The following is a 19,618-nucleotide window of genomic DNA, read 5'->3' as shown; positions in this document are numbered from 1 at the left end:
GGTTCCGGGAGTTCCTCCTGAACCTGGCGCATGACGTGCCCCTCGCCGGACACCTCGGGCGGGACAAGACTTACAGCCGTCTGGTGACCCATTTCTATTGGCCCCGAATGTGGAGAGACGTGGACCACCACTGCCGGTCCTGCCAGACCTGCCAGGCTAGCAGGAAAACTGGGGGTCGAGTTAAAGCCCCCCTCCAACCATTTCCAGCCGTCCACACCCCGTTCGAACGAGTGGGGATCGACATCGTGGGGCCCCTCGATCCCCGAACCGCTCTAGGACACCGCTTCATCCTGGTACTGGTCGACCACGCCACCCGATACCCGGAGGCCATCCCACTCCGCACTGTGACAGCTCCCGTGGTGGGCCGGGCCCTGATGGGCATCTTCTCCAGGGTGGGGTTCCCCAGAGAAGTGGTGAGCGACAGGGGTACGAACTTTATTTCAAAGTACATGAAATCCCTCTGGCAACAATGTGGGGTCACCTACAGATTCACTACCCCTTACCACCCCCAGGGGAACGGACTGGTCGAGCGGTTCAACAGGACCCTAAAAGGGATGATCCAGGGTCTGGAAGAGCCCCTGCGGAGGAGGTGGGATGTCCTGCTGCCCTGCCTCCTGTTCGCCTATCGAGAGGTACCGCAGAAATCCCTGGGCTTCAGCCCCTTCGAACTATTGTATGGGCACCCCGTCCGAGGGCCCCTCAGCCTGGTCAAGGAGGGCTGGGAGGCGCAAGTCCAAGATGCCCCTCCCGACGTCTACCGGTACCTCCTGACCCTGCGGAACCAGACTCGGAAGTTCCGGGCCCTGGCAGAAGCCAACCTTGAAGCCAGCCAAGAAGACATGAAGCGCTGGTATGACGCGAACGCCTCGACCATCGAGTTCGAGCCAGGCCAGCAAGTCTGGGTCATGTCACCCGTGGACCCATGCGCCCTGCAGGACAAGTGGACCGGGCCCTTCAAGGTGGTTGAGAGGAAGAGCCCCGTCACCTACCTAGTCGACATGGAGTCCCCGAGGAACCCCCTCCGGGTCCTGCACGCCAACCGGCTCAAGCCCCACTTTGCCCGAACTGAACTCAGCCTGCTGCTGGCTACTGATGATGGGGGCGAAAGCGACTCCGAGCCCCTGCCCGACCTCCTGGGGTCCTCGGGCCAAGACGGTTCCTTAGAGGGAGTCCACCTCTCCGACACGCTGACCCCAGAACAGCGCCATGACTGCCGGAGGCTGCTGCAACCCTTCGCTGCCCTCTTCTCTCTCACGCCCGGGGTGACCCCCTGGTGCGTACACGACGTGTATACCGGGGACAGCCCCCCTGTGCGACATCGCGCCTACAGAGTACCTGACCGAGTCCGGGCCTGCATACAGACCGAGGTCGCCAAGATGCTCGCTCTCGGAGTCATTGAGCCCTCCGACAGCCCGTGGGCCAGCACGGTGGTCTTGGTGCCGAAGGACGCCCACCCCGGTACTTCTCCGGAACTCCGATTCTGTGTAGACTACCGGGGCCTGAACGCAGTCACCAAGACCGACGCCCACCCCCTGCCCCGGGCAGACGAGCTGATCGATCGCTTAGGGGCCGCCCGCTACCTAAGCACCTTTGATCTCACCGCTGGGTACTGGCAGATCAAGCTCACTCCCGGCGCCCAGGAACGATCCGTCTTTTCCACCCCCGATGGGCACTACCACTTTCGGGTGATGCCCTTCGGTATGAAGAACGCCCCAGCGACCTTTCAGAGGCTGGTAAACAAGGTCCTGGCCGGGCTAGAAACCTTCAGCGCGGCCTACCTCAACGACATTGCAGTCTTCAGCGACCATTGGGCCGCGCACTTGGGACACCTCGGCAAAGTCCTGGCCGCTCTCCAAAGGGCCGGGCTCACAATTAAGGCCAGCAAGTGCCAGATCGGTCAAGGATCTGTGACCTATCTGGGCCACCAGGTGGGGAGTGGCCAGGTAGCGCCCCTCCAGTTGAAGGTCGATGCCATCCAGGCGTGGGAGCCCCCTGCAACCCAGACCGCTGTCCGGGCCTTCTTAGGCCTCACAGGCTACTACCGGCGATTCATTAAGGATTATGGCAGCATTGTGGGCCCCCTTACGGAGCTCACTTCCAAAAAACAGCCCAAGGTGGTGCACTGGACGCCCCGCTGCCAGACCGCTTTTGAAGCCCTCAAGGCGGCCATGTGTGCTGCCCCGGTGCTACAGGCCCCTGACTACAGCAAGGAATTTGTGGTGCAGACCGACGCATCCGAGTACGGGGTCGGGGCGGTCCTCTCCCAGATGGACGCCGAGGGCCTCGACCGACCTGAGGCCTTTATCAGCCGCCGACTGCTGCCACGAGAACAGGGGTGGAGCACCATCGAGCGGGAGGCCTTCGCGGTGGTATGGGCTCTCAAGAAGCTCCGGCCCTACCTTTTCGGCATCCATTTCAGGGTCCAGACTGACCACCGGCCCTTGCGGTGGCTCATGCAAATGCGGGGCGAGAACCCCAAACTGTTGCGATGGTCCATCTCGCTGCAAGGGATGGACTTCACCGTGGAACACCGGCCCGGCAACGACCACGCCAATGCTGACGGCCTGTCCCGATTCTTCCGCCTCGGCGAGGAGAACCCCCAAGGAGATGGGTGACTCTCCGTGCCTTCAGCCGGGGGGGACGCGTGTTGGAGCCGGCCTCGTGGCGTGGTCCTGTTCCCCCTCGCTCAGCCGCACGAGGCCCCATGCACCTCGGGGCCCCTCCATCTTGGATTACACGTCACTTCACGTGACCACCTCCGTGACCCTGCTCTACCCGGCCTCGGTCCCAGCGAGGCCCGACATCGAGGCGCCCACCCCTGGCCCGGGGGATACCACGTGAGCCCTTCCCACTCCCGGCGGAGGGCAGTATCGATGGGACCCCCAACCGTCCTTCCACACCTAGGTGCGACCGCCCCACAGCTCTCTGGGGCCTGGCGCCTCTCCTGCTGGGCGTCTGGCCGCGCCCTACCCGGCCTCTCTGCCCTCCTGGGCGCAAGGGTCCGGACATCAAAGGGCTCAAGACCTATATCTGGGGCGACCCGACAACAAGATGTCAGTTGTATCCTGGAGTCAAGAGTCCTGCTGATCGGATCGCGGCTGACCCTACGGAGAAAGACTCTTCCTGAAACTACCTGCTGAGCCCTGCTGACGACGTCGCGGCTCCATCGTGCTTACAAGACCTTCACGAACCTTTGGGGCCCTGCTGACGCCGTCGCGGCCCGACCTTGTTGCAACAGACCACCCGAGCCCAGCTGACCTCGTCGCGGCTCGACCGAAGCGGACCTACCACCGGAGCCCTGCTGACTGTGTCGCGGCTCGACCCAAGCGGAACTACCACCCGAGCCATGCTGACGCCGTCGCGGCTCTCCACCTCCGAGCCGCTCCGAGACCAGCATCCAAGGTCTGGCGCCGAGCCCTCCCGTACCTGGTTGGTACTAAGACTGTCCCGCTACCCTATTCCTTCCAAGACATTGAGACTCTTACTGGATCTCTCGATCCCACTGTACATATTGAACGTGCTCCTTTCTTTATATAAAGAACCAAGATAAGCAACTGATCCAGAGTCCTGTGTGGTGGTGTTACTGGGCCTAGTACGATTATAGGAGAAGGACCTCTCCTAGGAAGCTTCTCAGCGGCGCTCGGCTATAACTTGGCGGTAGGAAGGTGCCCGGAGTAGTCCCTCCGACTCCCCGGTGGTCCTCCCTCCAACAACTATGTTGCAAAGTGGTTGTTGACTTGACATCATGCTCAAATTTTGAACCATGCAAAGGCCCTCACTGGGTTAGGTTAAAGGGATTGGAGGAAACGTAGGATGCAAATGAGATTGACCAATCACTCTGTACTCCTGTAAATGAAACAGCCCAGCAAGGGAGATATAAGGCAGCCAGGGCCCATGAGAGAGCACTTGCCTGCACAACCTTTCATTCCACACCACTGCTGCTGCTTGTGATTCCTCTGGCACCATGTCCAGGTCTGTGGAGAGGGCCCAACCTTTCACCCAAGAGGAGAATGAGGCATTGCAGGACGTCATCCTCCCACAGTACCCCTGCCTGTATGGGAGACCAGGGGAGCAGGTGAGTGCTGACTCCACTAGCTTTGACTGTGCCCCTTTTTTGTGTCTGTCACTTCTGGCATTGTGTCCAGGTGTGACAGACATGCAATGTTGTTCATGGTGGGTCCCAGGGGGGGAATGCCTTATGTCTCCCATGCAGAGCATGTTGTGGTTCATATCTGCACTCCTCACTTGCATTGTGCTCACTGCATGGTGCATGCCACATTCAGCCTGGCAAATCCTCTTGGGAATGTTGTTTCTATAGTCCTGATGTGATTCTGTGGTCCCCCCAGTGTGACAGGTGACTGTACCCACAGATGTGTGTGAGTTGAGTGTACCTGTGGTGAGAGTGTCCAAATGATGTGTACGGCCCCTGGACATTGGTGTGTGTGTAAGTCTCCTGTCATGTGGGTGAGTGTCTATGTGGAGTGTTGCATCCCCAGCTGCATGGAGGATGTATATGCCCTACCCATCTGATGTGAGCAGGGAGCCGTGCTGTGTGTCTGACGTGCTGAGCTAGCCCCACACCTGTGACTCCCCCAGTCAAGTGGCACATGTGCAGAGTGATGTTTGTACCCGCAGTTGCCAATGGCAGGTGATTGTCCTGTGCCTGTGTGTGTCTGTGTACTCCGCTGAGGTGGCGTCAGGTGCCTGGGGCATGTGACTGCTTTGAGGTGCTGTCCATAATCCTGGTGTTGCTTGTGATGCACAGTGTGAGCCATGATCATTGATTCTGTCACACCCCTCATGCCACCTGTGTACTTTAAATGCCACGTACTGCATTTGGCCTTCCCCAGAGGATAATATCCTATGACAAAGGTGCAATGAGTTGGCTGCATACTATGCCCTGTTCAAACAAGCCTAATTGTTCTAATGTGTGTCTCTGTGACATGGAGCAGGTGTATTGATGTTGTCTCACTTAGTCATCCTCACAAGTAGCCGCCTACGCCAAGGGGGAGATTTGGAAGCGGGCCGTCAGGGCCGTGAGGTCGGTGGAGGGTCGCAGTCTGCGCCTGGCCCAGGTGAGGAAACGCTGGCAGGACATCCGGTGCTGGACCAGGAGGATCGCCCGGGTCCTGCTGGGGGACTCACCAGCACGAAAACACGGCGGGCGACGGCGCCTGACCCACCAAATGAAGCGTGTCCTGGCGGTGGTCTTCCCTGACATGGATAGGCGGTTACAGGAGAAGAAAATGCAGCAAGGGGGTCGGTACATGTGTGTTTGTTGTGTGTCACCAGCTTTTGGAAGTGCTCAGTCGCATGGATACACTGCCAGGGTTTATATCTGCAGTGCATATCCTGTTCCCCAAAGTCAACCGGTCCTGTTCTTCCTCCCTTCCCCTCCTTGACATGTGTTCCCTGGTCTGTGTGTAGTCACTCTTGCACAAGGTAATCTAGGCTGGCAGTTAATCCAAGTGCCCAATGCTTGCAGCATCATTTGTGGGGGTGGTCTGTGACATGTGTTAGGACCTTGCCTGTGCCCTGTCCAGTTCAGTCATTTGGGGGTCCATGATTGTTGGCACTGATGCAGAGTCTCAACATAGGAGTGTGAGACTTATAATGAACTGCCTTGCAGCATGCATGACCGATGTTGTGGCCTCAGACATGATGTGCATGAGGGGGAGATATGCATAGTGTGGGGACGGTTGCTCCTGTTGCTGTCAGATCTATCCAGGACCATGGAGCAGTGTGGCCACTACAGTCCCCTGAGACACCTTTTCCTAGGAATCATGTGTGTCATCCAACACTGTGGACATTCTCAGTGTCTTCAGCATAGGTTGGCCTCTGTGGCATTGTACCCTGGCCTCATTTGTATTTACGTAAAGTGTGCTACATGTGTCCACTGTACAGGGTGACCCAATGTGGCTTGTGCATCCTCACACTGGCCAGTGCTTGTGTGTCTGTGTACAACTATCTGATGATGGTTGTTTGTCAATAATATGTGTGGTCAGCCCCACGAGGGGTAGTTAGAGTGCAATTAGGATTTAATGGAGCACATTTTTGTGATCCCTGATTAAGAGGTGTAAGTCCTTCCTCTGTCTCAATCACATTGTCTCAGGTAGGGGGGGGTTTGTGCGGGCAAGGCCTACATGTCCAAACCTTATGTCTCCTTGCCAGGTCTGGCCTGTGTGTGATGATAGTCTGAACAGACACTCAACAAGTATTGACCCAGTCATGTTGTGCAGGGTTTAATGTTTGTGCTTTGCAGCATGTGTCAAAAGTTAAAAGACATGGTTCCTGCTCATCCATTTTTGGCAATGGTGTGTGGTCCAGATGCTGTGCTCGACTGTCCACAGACAGTAGCTTCTCTGTATAATTCGATATCAAGTTCTTTGCTGTTGTGTCATGCTCTCCATTGTTTCAAAGTGGCATGGTGGGTCAACCAACTGTGTAGTGCAGGGCCTACATATGTGCGTAGTATTGTAGATGTTACTCATGATGCTTTTCATGCTATGCACTGTGACCTTTGTAGTTTGGACTCATGTGTCATATGTATACAGGTGTCTGATTATTTCCTGTCTCTTCACCTTGCCCACACCATCGTCGGGGGACACTGAGGGAGACACCGGCACGGACATGGAGGAGGGATCCAGCACCGGTGCCACCAGTGCTGGGGAGTCTGGCACATCAAGTGGCACGAAGGGCGAGGGGAGTCAGGCGGAGGACCTGTCCAGTCCCAACACCGACTATGACGCTGACGGGTCCGAGGCTGAGCTCCCAGAGGGGGCGGAGGCTGCTCCCACAGCTGAAAGCAGCAGTACATCTCTCACCGCCCCCTCCATTACCATCACCGCCCTCCCACTTGCTCGGGTCCCTTCTGTCCGTGCTAGGCGACAACATGTCTCCTTCGTGCCAGGCACCACACCCCCTGCCCCTGTCTCCCCTGCTGCCGTCAATGCTGAGTGTGTGGACATCCTGCGGCAGTTGCAGGTTGTTCAGACATCGCTGCTTAATGTCCTCCATGGCAAAAAACAAAGGAAATGATGGACTGAGTGTTGAACATTGCAAGCACTCACCCCCAGTCAACTGATCTGGGTTTAATCCATCACCGTTCTTTAGCCCACTCTGCCACCCCAGTTCAGACATGGCCATATGCAAATCAGTCTGACCCTGTGCCTCATGGGAACAGTCCAGCCCGAACTGCCAAGCCATGTCTTCCCTGGACCGGAAACAAGCTTCCTAGGACCGGTTTCTGGCATTTCAGCCGTCTTCAGCCAGGCTTGCTTGAATCCAGTGGCAAAGTGAGCAAGGGACTCACGTCTGAGCATACCCTGCCAACTTATGGCGAACAAAGCAAAAACCAAAGGAAATGATGGACGGAGTGTTAAACATTGCAAGCACTCACCCCCAGTCAACTGATCTGGGTTTAATCCATCACCGTTCTTTAGCAAACTCTGCCACCCCAGTTCAGACATGGCCATATGCAAATCAGTCTGACCCTGTGCCTCATGGGAACAGTCCAGCTCGAACTGCCAAGCCATGTCTTCCCTGGACCTCCATGGCCACACCATACTGCAGACACAGATGGTGTCGTACATGGAGGGCATGTCAGCAGCGATGTCTGACCAACGGATGTTGCTGAGGTCCATGGACTCGTCATTGACGGCAGCAGTGGGTCTCCTGCAGCGCTCCGTCCACCCCACGCCTGCACCATCCACACTTCCCACTCCCATGCCTGTCCCAAGCACACCCAGACATCCCCATGCACGCACCCCACCAGACACAGACAGCACACCAACAGGGAAGGCCAAGCGCACACCTCCTGTCACGCACACACAGGGGGAAGTACGCACACCCACTGGGTCGGGGGGCAAACGGCAGACACGCAGCCACAGTGGGAGTCTGCAGTCCTCACGACCCACTTCCTCCAAAACCACTCCCCTTAGCTCCCCTGCTTAACAGTCGGACAAAGAGTCCTTCATGGCCAGTCTGTCCCTCAGCCCCAGTTGAGACCACCCTGCAAGCGGTCGAGGAAGTCCCCGGGCAGGGGACTTGAGTCCCCCCCTGTCCACACCCTGCCCCAGTAGCGCTGCAACCCATCCCTCCGACCCCCCCTCCTTGGGGCCTGTGGTTCCTTCGGGTGCAGGGGAGATGCTGGCAGACCTTGCAACCGTGTGCAGCGACATCCTAACCACCACCTTTGGCGCTGCCCCAACCCCTGTGGTGGAGTCATCCGTCCCTGCACCCACAACACCTACCCTTGCCCCTCCTGTCCCTGCAGTGCCTGGTCCTTCCCCCCCACATGATGCCCCCCCCTGTGGATGAAAAGGAACTCTGAACTGTGCAGGCAAGCTAGGGGAGACGCGTCCCAATGTGTGTCCCCCAGGAATTCGCATATGGACTGGCCTATGGGCCTTGTATATAGTGTACATTTCAAATCAAATAATTTTTTATGCTGAATAAAGCATTTTGTTTTTCATTTGCACACAAATGCTTTTCTGGTATTGCTGTTGGTGCTGCTGCTCCCTGAGTTAGGGTGGTGATAATGTGTTAGGTGTCTGGGAAATGTTGTAGTGTGCTGCTCATGGGGAGGACCCTGGTATCTGCGTGCCATCACAAGGTCTCTGCAAATAATCTTTGGTCATGTAAGCTCTTACTGTATGGTGACATTGTCCCAAGGAGTGTTCCTTCCTCTGTGGCACCTGCCTTCTTCCCTGCAGGGTGTTTCCCAATTGTTGTGCTGACCTGTGTCTACATTTCCTGGCTGTGTGAGGGATCCCTTCAACTTTGCCCATGCCTGCTCAGCAATGTCTCCGCCTGCATCGTCTGTGCCATCCTTGGTAGTCACTGTACTTGTGTATGGAGTATGTTGCCATGGCTTCATGTGGACATGGTCCCTTTTCCGCACTATGCATGTGTGTACTCCCAGCCTAGCACACATGTGTTACTTGTTCTGCAGGGTATTTGGGCACCTGACTGACAATTGTGGGCATTGTATCTGTGGCTACTCCACCCTTTTCCTTCCATGGGGGGCAACAACTTGTTGGCTGCCCCAGCACCTGTACATTCCTATCAGTCCTGGAAAGTGGGTGACAGTGTGTGTTCCCTTAGGCTCTCTTAGTTTAGTGGGGTTTCACATGAGGATACAGTCTTGTTGCATGATCTCAGTGTGTGTATTGTGCTGCCACCGCCAGGGGTGGGTATGCATGTGTAATTTGTCATCACACCCACATGTGGTGTGTCATGCAGTGGGGGAAGGACATCCACCCTCATGGGAGTGGGACACTGCTGTCAGTGATGTGTTGTCATGGCACTCTCAACATAGTCGCACATTGTGGATGCCTTCATGCACCCATGGAGTTTTGCTCATGGGAGGTGATGTACACACCCCCATGTCTCTGTCCACTGATGGGAGGCCTCTGCACCCACCCCTCATATGTCTGGGCACTGCTGGGAGTGATAGGCACCCACCCTTCATATGTCTGGGCACTGCTGGGAGTGATAGGCACCTGCCCCTCATATGTCTGGGCACTGCTGGGAGTCCTCTGCACCCACCCCTCATATGTCTGGGCACTGCTGGGAGTGATAGGCACCCACCCCTCATATGTCTGGGCACTGCTGGGAGTGATAGGCACCCACCCCTCATATGTATGGGCACTGCTGGGAGTCCTCTGCACCCACCCCTCATATGTCTGGGCACTGCTGGGAGTGATAGGCACCCACCCCTCATATGTCCGGGCACTGCTGGGAGTGATAGGCACCCCCCTCATATGTCTGGGCACTGCTGGGAGTGATAGGCACTCACCCCTCATATGTCTGGCCACTGCTGGGCGTCCTCTGCACCCGCCCCTCATATGTCTGGGCACTGCTGGGAGTGATAGGCACCCACCCCTCATATGTCTGGGCACTGCTGGGAGTGATAGGCACCCACCCCTATGTCTCTGTCCACTGATGTGGATCGTAGCACGACACCCACCCACCCACCCACATGCTCTGAAGGCCTGGGTACGGGCCGTACCCCCAATGTTGGGGTGCCGTAGGGTCACGGCCCGTACCCAGGCCTTCAGAGCGTTGGTATGGGTCACACCACGCGTACCCCTATGTCACCCCAAGAATGGTGGTACGGCCCGTACCCACGTTCTGAAGGCCTGGGTATGGGCCGTACCACCATTCTTGGGGTGACGTAGGGGTAGGCGTGGTGCGACCCGTACCCACGCTCTGAAGGCCTGGGTGCGGGCCGTACCCCTATAGCACCCCAACATTGGGGGAACGGCCCGTACCCACGTTCTGAAGGCCTGGGTACGGGCCGTACCACCATTCTTGGGATGACGTAGGGGTACGCGTGGTACGACCCATACCAACGCTCTTCAGGCCTGGGTACGAGCCGTACCACCATTCTTGGGGTGACATAGGGGTACGCGTGGTGCGACCCGTACCCACGCTCTTCAGGCCTGGGTACGGGCCGTGCACCCAATGTTGGGGTGCTGTAGGGGTACGGCCCGTACGCAGGCCTGAAGAGCGTGGGTACGGGTCGCACCACGCGTACCCCTATGTCACCCCAAGAATGGTGGTACGGCTCGTACCCAGGCCTGAAGAGCGTTGGTACGGGTCGCACCACGCGTACCCCTATGTCACCCCAAGAATGGTGGTACGGCCCGTACCCAGGCCTTCAGAACGTGGGTAACTGCCGTACCACCATTCTTGGGGTGACGTAGGGGTACGCGTGGTGCGACCCGTACCAACGCTCTTCAGGCCTGGGTACAGGCCGTACCCCTACGGCACCCCAACATTGGGGGTATGGCCCGTACCCAGGCCTGAAGAGCGTAGGTACGGGTCGCACCACGCGTACCCCTACGTCACCCAAGAATGGGGGTACGGCCCGTACCCAGGCCTTCATAATGTGGGTACGGGCCGTACCACCATAGTTGGGGTGACATAGGGGTAGGCGTGGTACGACCCGTACCCACGCTCCTAAGGCGTGGGTACGGTGCGTACCACAATTGTTGTGGTGACGGGATGCGTCCACGTCCACTTCCGTTGTGACGGGAGGCAGGCCTTGGTGGACAGGCCCCCCCGAAGTGACCAGACCCTGGAGGTATGGTATGTACAGGGCATGTATACATTTTGCCTTGGGTGGGGGTTATGTTTCCTGCCCCTGCCCCCCACCTTTGCCCCGGGTGTTGTTCTGACCTTCTGCGGCATCTGCGTTGGTTCCTGTGCACCAGGTCGTAGGCTATGAGGGCCGGGATGACACGTAGGATGGGGTCCATGGCTGTCCGTCGCGTACAGGTGCTCCTTCCTCGCGTCCTCCTCAATTTCCCGGCTGTTTTTGGCTGACGTTAAATATTATCCGTGCGGAGTGACGTAGGCACGAATCGTACTTGCTGGTTCGTAAAACGCTGCCTGACTCCGTCCGGACGTCACGTACGTGGTGTCCCGGATCGGAATTGTGGGTATATTTTAGCCAGTCGGTGTTTTTTACGATTCGTACGGAAATGGTATTTCTGTACGAATCGTACTTGCGGGTTTGTAAGGTGGTTTTCCCAGGTACGAGTCGGACGGAGAATACGCTCCGTACGACGGTTCGTACCCGGGTTTTACAGGATCGGAATCAGCACCTATATATATATATTTTGCTCCTCATTATTTTATTTGTATTTACCCTTCTTAAACCATTTTCCATTTACTAGTAAGTATGTCCCTTTTCCCAGCCGCCCCCCGCCCACCCACATTTACTACTAGGGGGCAGATTCCAAAGTCGGATGGACCTGAGTCCGTCCAACATCGATTTGGAACTGGGACCGACCGACCTCCTGTCGGCAGTCCCAAACCAGCAATTAGGATGCGAACGAATAATGTCGTAATCCTATTCTTTACAATGAGTGCATGCATTCTGACCTGAATACATGTTCTCATTGTAAAGAGCTGAGGTGCAGTTCATCCTTGTATCCCGTGGCAGGCACCTCAAGGTGCCTGCCACCAGGTGCAAGGATCAACAGGGGGGCACCATAGGCCACTATCCGGAGGCCTTGCACCCATGGGGACCCTGCTGGGGGCCCCGAAAGTCTATAGCCTTTCTGTGTCGGAAAGGCCGGCACAGAAAGGCTGTAGGAATCTCTTATCGTAATCCCTCAGGCGGAAAGAGTCGCCCTTGGGATTACTGGCCCCTTTACCATTGGCAGAAGGACTCTCCGAGCCCGTTGTAAGCCATTCCGAAATCCTGTTTGGATTAATTTCCGACCGACTCCATCAAAATGGGTTGGTCAGAAATTAATCCAAACAGGAGATTACGGTGCCGTAGGAACGGCTCCAACGGAGGGTCGGAGCCATTTCCTACTGCATCGTAATCAGCCCCTAAGTAGTAAACCTACATGTGTGAGGATCTACACATACTAGTAGCTTTGTGAGTAGCCTTCTGTAGTATGTTAACAGTATTATTGCAGTACTACTAATAGTACTACAAAATGCAGTTTGTGAATAGGCCCCCTAAGTTTGCATTCCTTGGCTTTCTGGTTGTTGTAGTTTTGGATTGCATTCATTGGAAAAAAATTGATGAACAAAACTGAGAGGATTTAGTTGTAGAAGAAAATCTCAGGAATGGAAACAGGGTGTGTGTAATAACATGGGGTGAGTGTAGTGATTTCATTATTACTTGTATTTCTTTATTGAGTGCACGAGATGATCGCAGCGCATGCAGTCTTCTACGAGGCTCTTGCGTGCGACCATCTCGTGTGTCAACATGTTTGTAGTCAAATGCATGTCCGCGCTCTGCGGCGTTAACTGCCACCGGTTCTCCTAGCAACGGTCAGTTTGTGCTGGGATCTGTGGCAGCCGGACGTCGTGGTCGTGGGTGATTTCATTTATGGAAATAAACCTTCTTCAACTTTCTATTGGCTACTTGGATTACCTTTATATTTCTACAGTGAGGTAACTACTATGTGACTAATTCATAAAAGCATTTATGAGTACAGGAAGTAGCACTACTGGTGTACTCTTGTTTATACTTTTGGAATCCTTTGTGAATTGGCCACAAAAATCCAACTCTTTATTACTAAAATTGCAAAGATGGCATTTTGAATTAATTGTATATGAATAGTCCCTGATGATTCTCATTGTACTCCTGTCTTATGTGTTGCGGGGCCAATTGACACAGCCATAACTCTACCTGATAAAAGCTTGCTTTCAATATCACTCACGTGAAATGTAATAATTTTCCAAATGCCAGTCAGAATTAGATTCTATTTTTTTCATTAGCAGTGGTATGCAACTTAAATTCCATTATTAAGCACCAGATATAGACATTTAAATATTGCAAGCAATAAAATGGATGCAGTAATAATCGCAGAAGCCTTTCAACACTTTCAGTTTGCATGTGGAAATAATATATCTAAATGCGTGAAGGGGTTTTTCTTAAAAAAAGCAGAACACCTAAGTGGCAAATAACAATAACAAAAGGGAACAAAAAAAAAGATCTCATGGGAGTGAAATAAAAAGTTAAAATCAAGCTGCGCATAATACACCAATATAGACAGTATTGTTAATATTGTATCAACAATGTGCATTATTAAAGTTTACCTAAATTTCCTCATGTTTTTTTATGTTTCCCTGTGGTGGAGTGGTGATCTCAGTTAAATTATTCGGTTTACCATGAGAAGAACTTTTACTACGTACATCCAAGGAGAAATCCTCGTTGTTACTACTCCTTAACTTATCTGTCCGACCGTAGGAGGGTAAAGGGAACCGCAACCAACAAAGACTCCTTGGAACAGGAAGCTGAAACCCACTTCAGGCTGGCTTATAGAAACAGGAACTCGCCAAACCACAACTGGAAATCATTAATAATATCTTTCTCCCAACAACACTGCTCAAACATCAAGCGTCACACCGTTCAGTCCTCAACAGGCCACCCAGCACAAGGTTGAACCAAGTGCATAAGAGGAAGAGGAGAAATTAAAATAATGAAGAAGGAGGTTAATAGAGCCTTGCGAGCAATACAACGGTTCCCTCAAAACAAAATCCTAACACACAAACTAAATGACAAGAAAAAAGTTGCTAAAAAGTGCAGTCTGGAGCAAATAGAGGGAACGTTCGGACTTCTTTTAGGCTAAATTCATCTGGGATATTAGGCACCACAATTCGAATGCATTCTGGTGATCCATCAAGGCCCTAAAAAACACAGCGCCACCACACACAGAATCAAATCTGTACAAAGACACCTGGGCCTCATGCCTTCTCGCTCATTTTGACAACACTAGGAACTCAGCAGACACAACGGGTCACCCAGGGGCGGCTTCGGTCAATAAGCACTGTCCACCAGATTTATTGCCCAGCGTCTCAGAGGAGAAGCACATTTTAGCCATGGCCATAGTGAAACAAGGCAGGATTACTAGGGCTCCGGGCCCAAATGGAATCCCCTAAGTCATTTCTATGAACAGCCAGTACATGGCCCTTTATTGACCCATGCCCTATCTGGTGCCACAATTCCAACCTCCTGGAAAGTGTCCCTCATTTCTCCAATCTTATAGGGCCGTGACAAGTCAATACCCGTAGTTACAGGTTGATAGCCCACGTCGATAATGAGGCAAAGTACTAATTTATAAAAAGATTTATTGCATAATTAATTAAATCTTACAATTCGAAAATCACCAATACACAACCATTAAAACATTTCTATACAATCGAAGTGCACTCCTGGCCCTCAATCAAGCGATACCCACAATAAGTCATAAAAAATACATCAAATACACAAATTCAATTCATCATTAATACAATTCATTATTACAAATCTTAAAAAAACAATTATTTACAGGTATAGGTCCTTAACGTTTGTGCGATATCTCATGTGCAAATGCTCTCTAACTACCATCAACTTCCATTGCTTCTATCCTCGAATCACTGACTTCCAATTTCTTTTTCACAAGGGTCATAAATTTAGTAAAGTTTGCAATCATTACTATATCCGTTGGCTTAAAACAAGCTAACAAGGCTTGTCTGCATGATTGTATGCCTCTTTCATTAAAACAATTCATTAAATACCTCTTTCTTTCAACCTTCATTAATACAAATGCAAACCAAATGTATAATATTTTCTTCCCATCGATTACATAATCTACAGGAGATTGACTTAGTTGGTCTCAGCCAAGGCTTCGCGTGCATTAGTCCCAGCAGGTTGCCAAATCTTGCGGTCATAAATAAGTTCTTTATTTGTATTGACCATGGTATTTCTAGATATGGTTGCACTTTGAGGATCGTATATTAATTCACTATCATCCAGGCATGAGATCTCTTAATAAATAACTCTTTATTCTTTAGAAGGGATAGATGTTTTGTTAATCTATTATTTTTTTTTTAAAGATAATGGTGTTAATGACATCTCCCAAATCTCATGTGCTGACAATTCTTCCACTGCTGTTTGAAGGTATGTGTAAAAATGGGAAGTTTGGTTCTGTTGCATTTCTCGCCAGAGTAGACAGCTCATTGGATTAAAAGTATAGGTTTTAATTTGTTTCCAAACCTTTACATACTGGCCCATCCTCAGAAGTTGCTGATTACAAAAGCCAAATTCCAGTCGGACCTGGGCCAGTGATGCATTAACCGGAAGTTGAAACAAATATTTAAATGTTTTTGTTATAGCATTGTTCAAAAGTGCAGAATCTATACCGCAAAGAACTTCACTTCCATAAGTAAGACTGGGCATTAATTTCGCATTTGCATCCTTTAATAATGGAAGATAAGTTGGTCCACCCAAAGAGCTATGTAATGAACATAAGGCCATAATTAAACAATTACGCTGTTTTGTGTTGTGAAAATGAGCCCTTCTCGTCAAACCATATGCCCAAATATTTGTAATATTTCACTTGTTCTAGCTGCTGACTTTGTAAGCACCATTTATGTTTGCTGTGGCTCAATGACCTATTGCAGACTTCCATTACTTTTGTTTTTGTTTCATTTATTACCATTGTGTTCTTAATTGAATACATTGATATTTTATTTATAAGTCGCTGCAACCCTATCTTTGTTTGGCTGAGCAATATAACATCGTCGGCATACAGTAAATTTGAAATTTGTTTGTTAGCCAATTTCGGTGAGTGAGCCAACTCGTTGTCCAGTTCTTCCGTAAGGTCAGATAAAAATAAATTAAATAAATACGATGCTAATACGCATCCTTGCTTTAGACCCTGAGATGTATCTATTCTTCTTGATAGCCGTGAGCCATTACCTAATCGAACCCTTGTCCAAGTCTCGGTATATAGTAATTGAATTGCTTTTAAAAGGCCAGCATTAATACCATAGTTTTCCAATTTCCTCCATAAAATGTGCCTATCTACACAATCAAAAGCTGATTTAAAATCAACGAAACATAGATATAGCGGTTGTTTTTTCACTTTATATTTTTCTATTAACATTCCAAGTATTCATATATTCATTGCCGTGCCTTCTCCTTGTATAAAACCTGATTGGTTTGGTGGAATTAAATGCTTTTCCACTGCCCAATCTGTTAGTTCTTTCAAGAGAGTTGATGAAAAGACCTTAGCTTCGATATCTTGCAATGTTATTAATCTGTAATTAGCTGGTTGTGACCACGCACCACTTTTATAAATAGGTGAGATTATAGAATCCTCCCGAGGAGGCAGGGATGGTTGTTGTTTGCACCGCTTGATCAAATACTAATGTTAAGTACCTGGCCCATATCAATGCATTCTCTTTATAGGAGGCAGCTGGAATCCCGTTTGGACCAGGGGCGCCATCAGATCTCTGTTTCTTAATAAGTTTGCATACTTGAATTTCCGTTATAGATATGTCAGTATTCTTTTTATCCTCTGACTTTCTCAAATTATTTATGCCGGGACTCAAATCCATGCTTATGTTAGAATTTAGGTGTGAATGAAGTAAGTTGACCCAATCTTACTCAGGAATGACAGAAGATGTAGTTGCTCTACTAGATCTATTCAAGTTGTTGATTAAAGACAAAAATTCCCTTGCATTATTCTTTTTAATGGTATATAATGCCTTTGCCCAAAGTGCTTGTTTTGCTTGCATTTTTTCATTCCAAGTTAGTTTTCTACATTCAACTTCTTTAATTTGTCTCCTGGGTGTTTTATTAACCAATTTTAAGATTTTATTACGCTCTTTTTTAAATAAATGACATTCTGAAAACAGATTAACCAACGCCATTGACTTTTTGTCCTTCCGCTCCTTATTACAAACTTTTTGTTTCTGGCTTAAAACTAATTTATTTGTAAAGAGGGGCCATTTTTCGATAGCGTTAGAAGAATCTCCATCAAAACAAATTTCAATCATTACTTTCGAGGTTGCTATGATTGATTCTTTGGTGAGTTCAGACTAATAAAGTTTCTTATAATTTACTGTATTTATGTCTCCCAGAAGTGTCATATATTCTCCATGCCTTACACAGTTTAACTTTAACTCTATTATTTGTTGATTATGGTCAGTCCGTTTGCTCCTTCGATCTGAGAGGATGAAATCTTTTGAAATAAGTCTAACGAGGCTATTGTGTAGTCTACTCGAGACAGGTTACCCAATGCTAGACCTAAGGATTCTAGATCTTTTAAAAAATTCTTCCCAATTTTCCCTTTCTTTTCTCCCCTAATATCTGATGTAAAGCAGGAACTCGAAATTGGCCATAAGTAGTTCTGTTGTTATATTTTTTAATCTCTAACATAAGACCACAATGGCCCATATGCATCAAAGCAAAAACCGGTCGCAAACGGGCAGATTCTCAGAATCTGCCCCTTTGCGACCGGTATTTTTGCATTTGGGATGCATCATCCCAAATGCAAAAATCGCAATTTAAGTAATCTCTAAATTGCGATTACTTAAATTGCAATTGCATTTAAGGAATCTCAAATTGAGATTCCTTAAATGCAATGCACTAAAGTAAAAAAATTATCGATTTCGCTAATAGGGGGAGAAAATTACCATGAAGTTGAACTTCATGGTAATTTGCAAAAACGTTGAAAAATGCACTAAAGTGCATTTTTCAAAGTTTCATTTTACACACACACATGTCCTTGGGGCATGTGTGTGTGCAAGATGTACTCATATGCAGATTTCAGGGGTGCAACAGGGTGTCGTTTTGACACCCTGACACCCTTGAAATTGCATGAGCAATTTGCGATTCTCTAATCGAGAATCGCAAATTGAGAAGGTCTTCCCATTCATTCCTATGGGCCTCTAGACCCATAGGAATGAATGGGGAGGTATTCCTTAATTGCAAGTCGCAATTTGCGAGACGCAATTAAGGACTGTTTAGAAATCGCTATTTTTAAGCGATTTCTACATGCATGGGCTTTTGCTATTCCTTATTAGCGAATCCTTATTATTCGCTAATAAGGAATCGCAAATGGCATTGTTGATGCATGTGCCAGAATATGTTCATATTAAAGTCACCCGTAATGATAACCTCAGGTTGCGTGTCCTTTTCCAGTTGCTGAAGTATTATAGTTGTCAAGCTGCTAACCATTGCTTTTCTTGAACTACAATCAGGGTGAATATATACATTTATAAATAAGAGTGTTTTATTTCTTCGTATTTCTTTATATCGTATTTTGACTATCAAACAGTCAATTATATTTTGTACTTCCTCCTCACTTTCCATTTTTAATTCTGTTGAGATAAAAGTAGCCAGGCCCCCACAAGATCTTCTGTATTTACTTGTTTTCATGGCGGACACATAGTATCCCTTAAAACCTTCTAATGTAAAAGGATCATTTGCCCAGGTCTCTTGTAGGCAGATTATTTGAAAATCTTCTGACATTGAGGTCAGTTGTTCATTTTGTAACTTTGATTGGATTCCTTTTATATTCCAGGAGCATAATCGTATTGTACCACTTAAGCTTGTTATTCCCTTCTTGGGACCATCATTTGTAAATCGTCAATCCTCCCTTGCTCCGTGCAGTGCTGTCGTTAACCAACAAAATTGTAACTCCTTCATTGGTTCTCTTTTATTCTCAATAAAGAATTTTGATGTCTTCCCCATGTTTTTTCCTACTGGATTTTTTAATATTGAGTATGTCTGGTTATTATCCGACCCCTTCCGTTGTTTAGTTGTTTTTTATGGAGAAATAAACAGACTTGGGTAGGAGGGTTGGGTCGGTCTCGTAACTTTTATTCCCCAAGCGAAAAAAAAGGCCATGTTCTTGTATATTAAGGTCTACAGAGGTGGGTTAAGTCCAGGTTACCAGAGTCGATTCTTGATTGGTGCTTTCACTTGATAGAAATTCAATTGATTCAATATCAGTACTTCTAATTCTTTCTAGCGCCGGTATTGCTTTACACAATCTCAAGATGTTACCACGATTCAGGATGTCGTTATTACCCCAGGATTTATATTAAGGTTTGAAAATCAGTTGTACTCCTCCCTCCTTTTGACCTTGATTTTTTCTTTTGGGTTTTTGCAGTGGGTTACAGTAATTTGATAGCTCCTGCTCCTTTGGTTCACCTATATGTTTCCGTGGCTCCTGGATCCATGAAGGATATTTTAATGATTGACTAACCGGGGATATTGCATTCGAGGTGTTATGGATTTTTATTCTCTCTATTTCACACTCTTGTGTTGTCTTACTTTCCTTCTGATTTTTTATCTTACTTATAATATCTTCAG

The sequence above is a fragment of the Triturus cristatus genome, chromosome 2_2 (genome assembly GCF_964204655.1).
Source record: "Triturus cristatus chromosome 2_2, aTriCri1.1, whole genome shotgun sequence".
Taxonomy (NCBI): domain Eukaryota; kingdom Metazoa; phylum Chordata; class Amphibia; order Caudata; family Salamandridae; genus Triturus; species Triturus cristatus.
Note: the sequence above shows the minus strand (reverse complement) of the source record.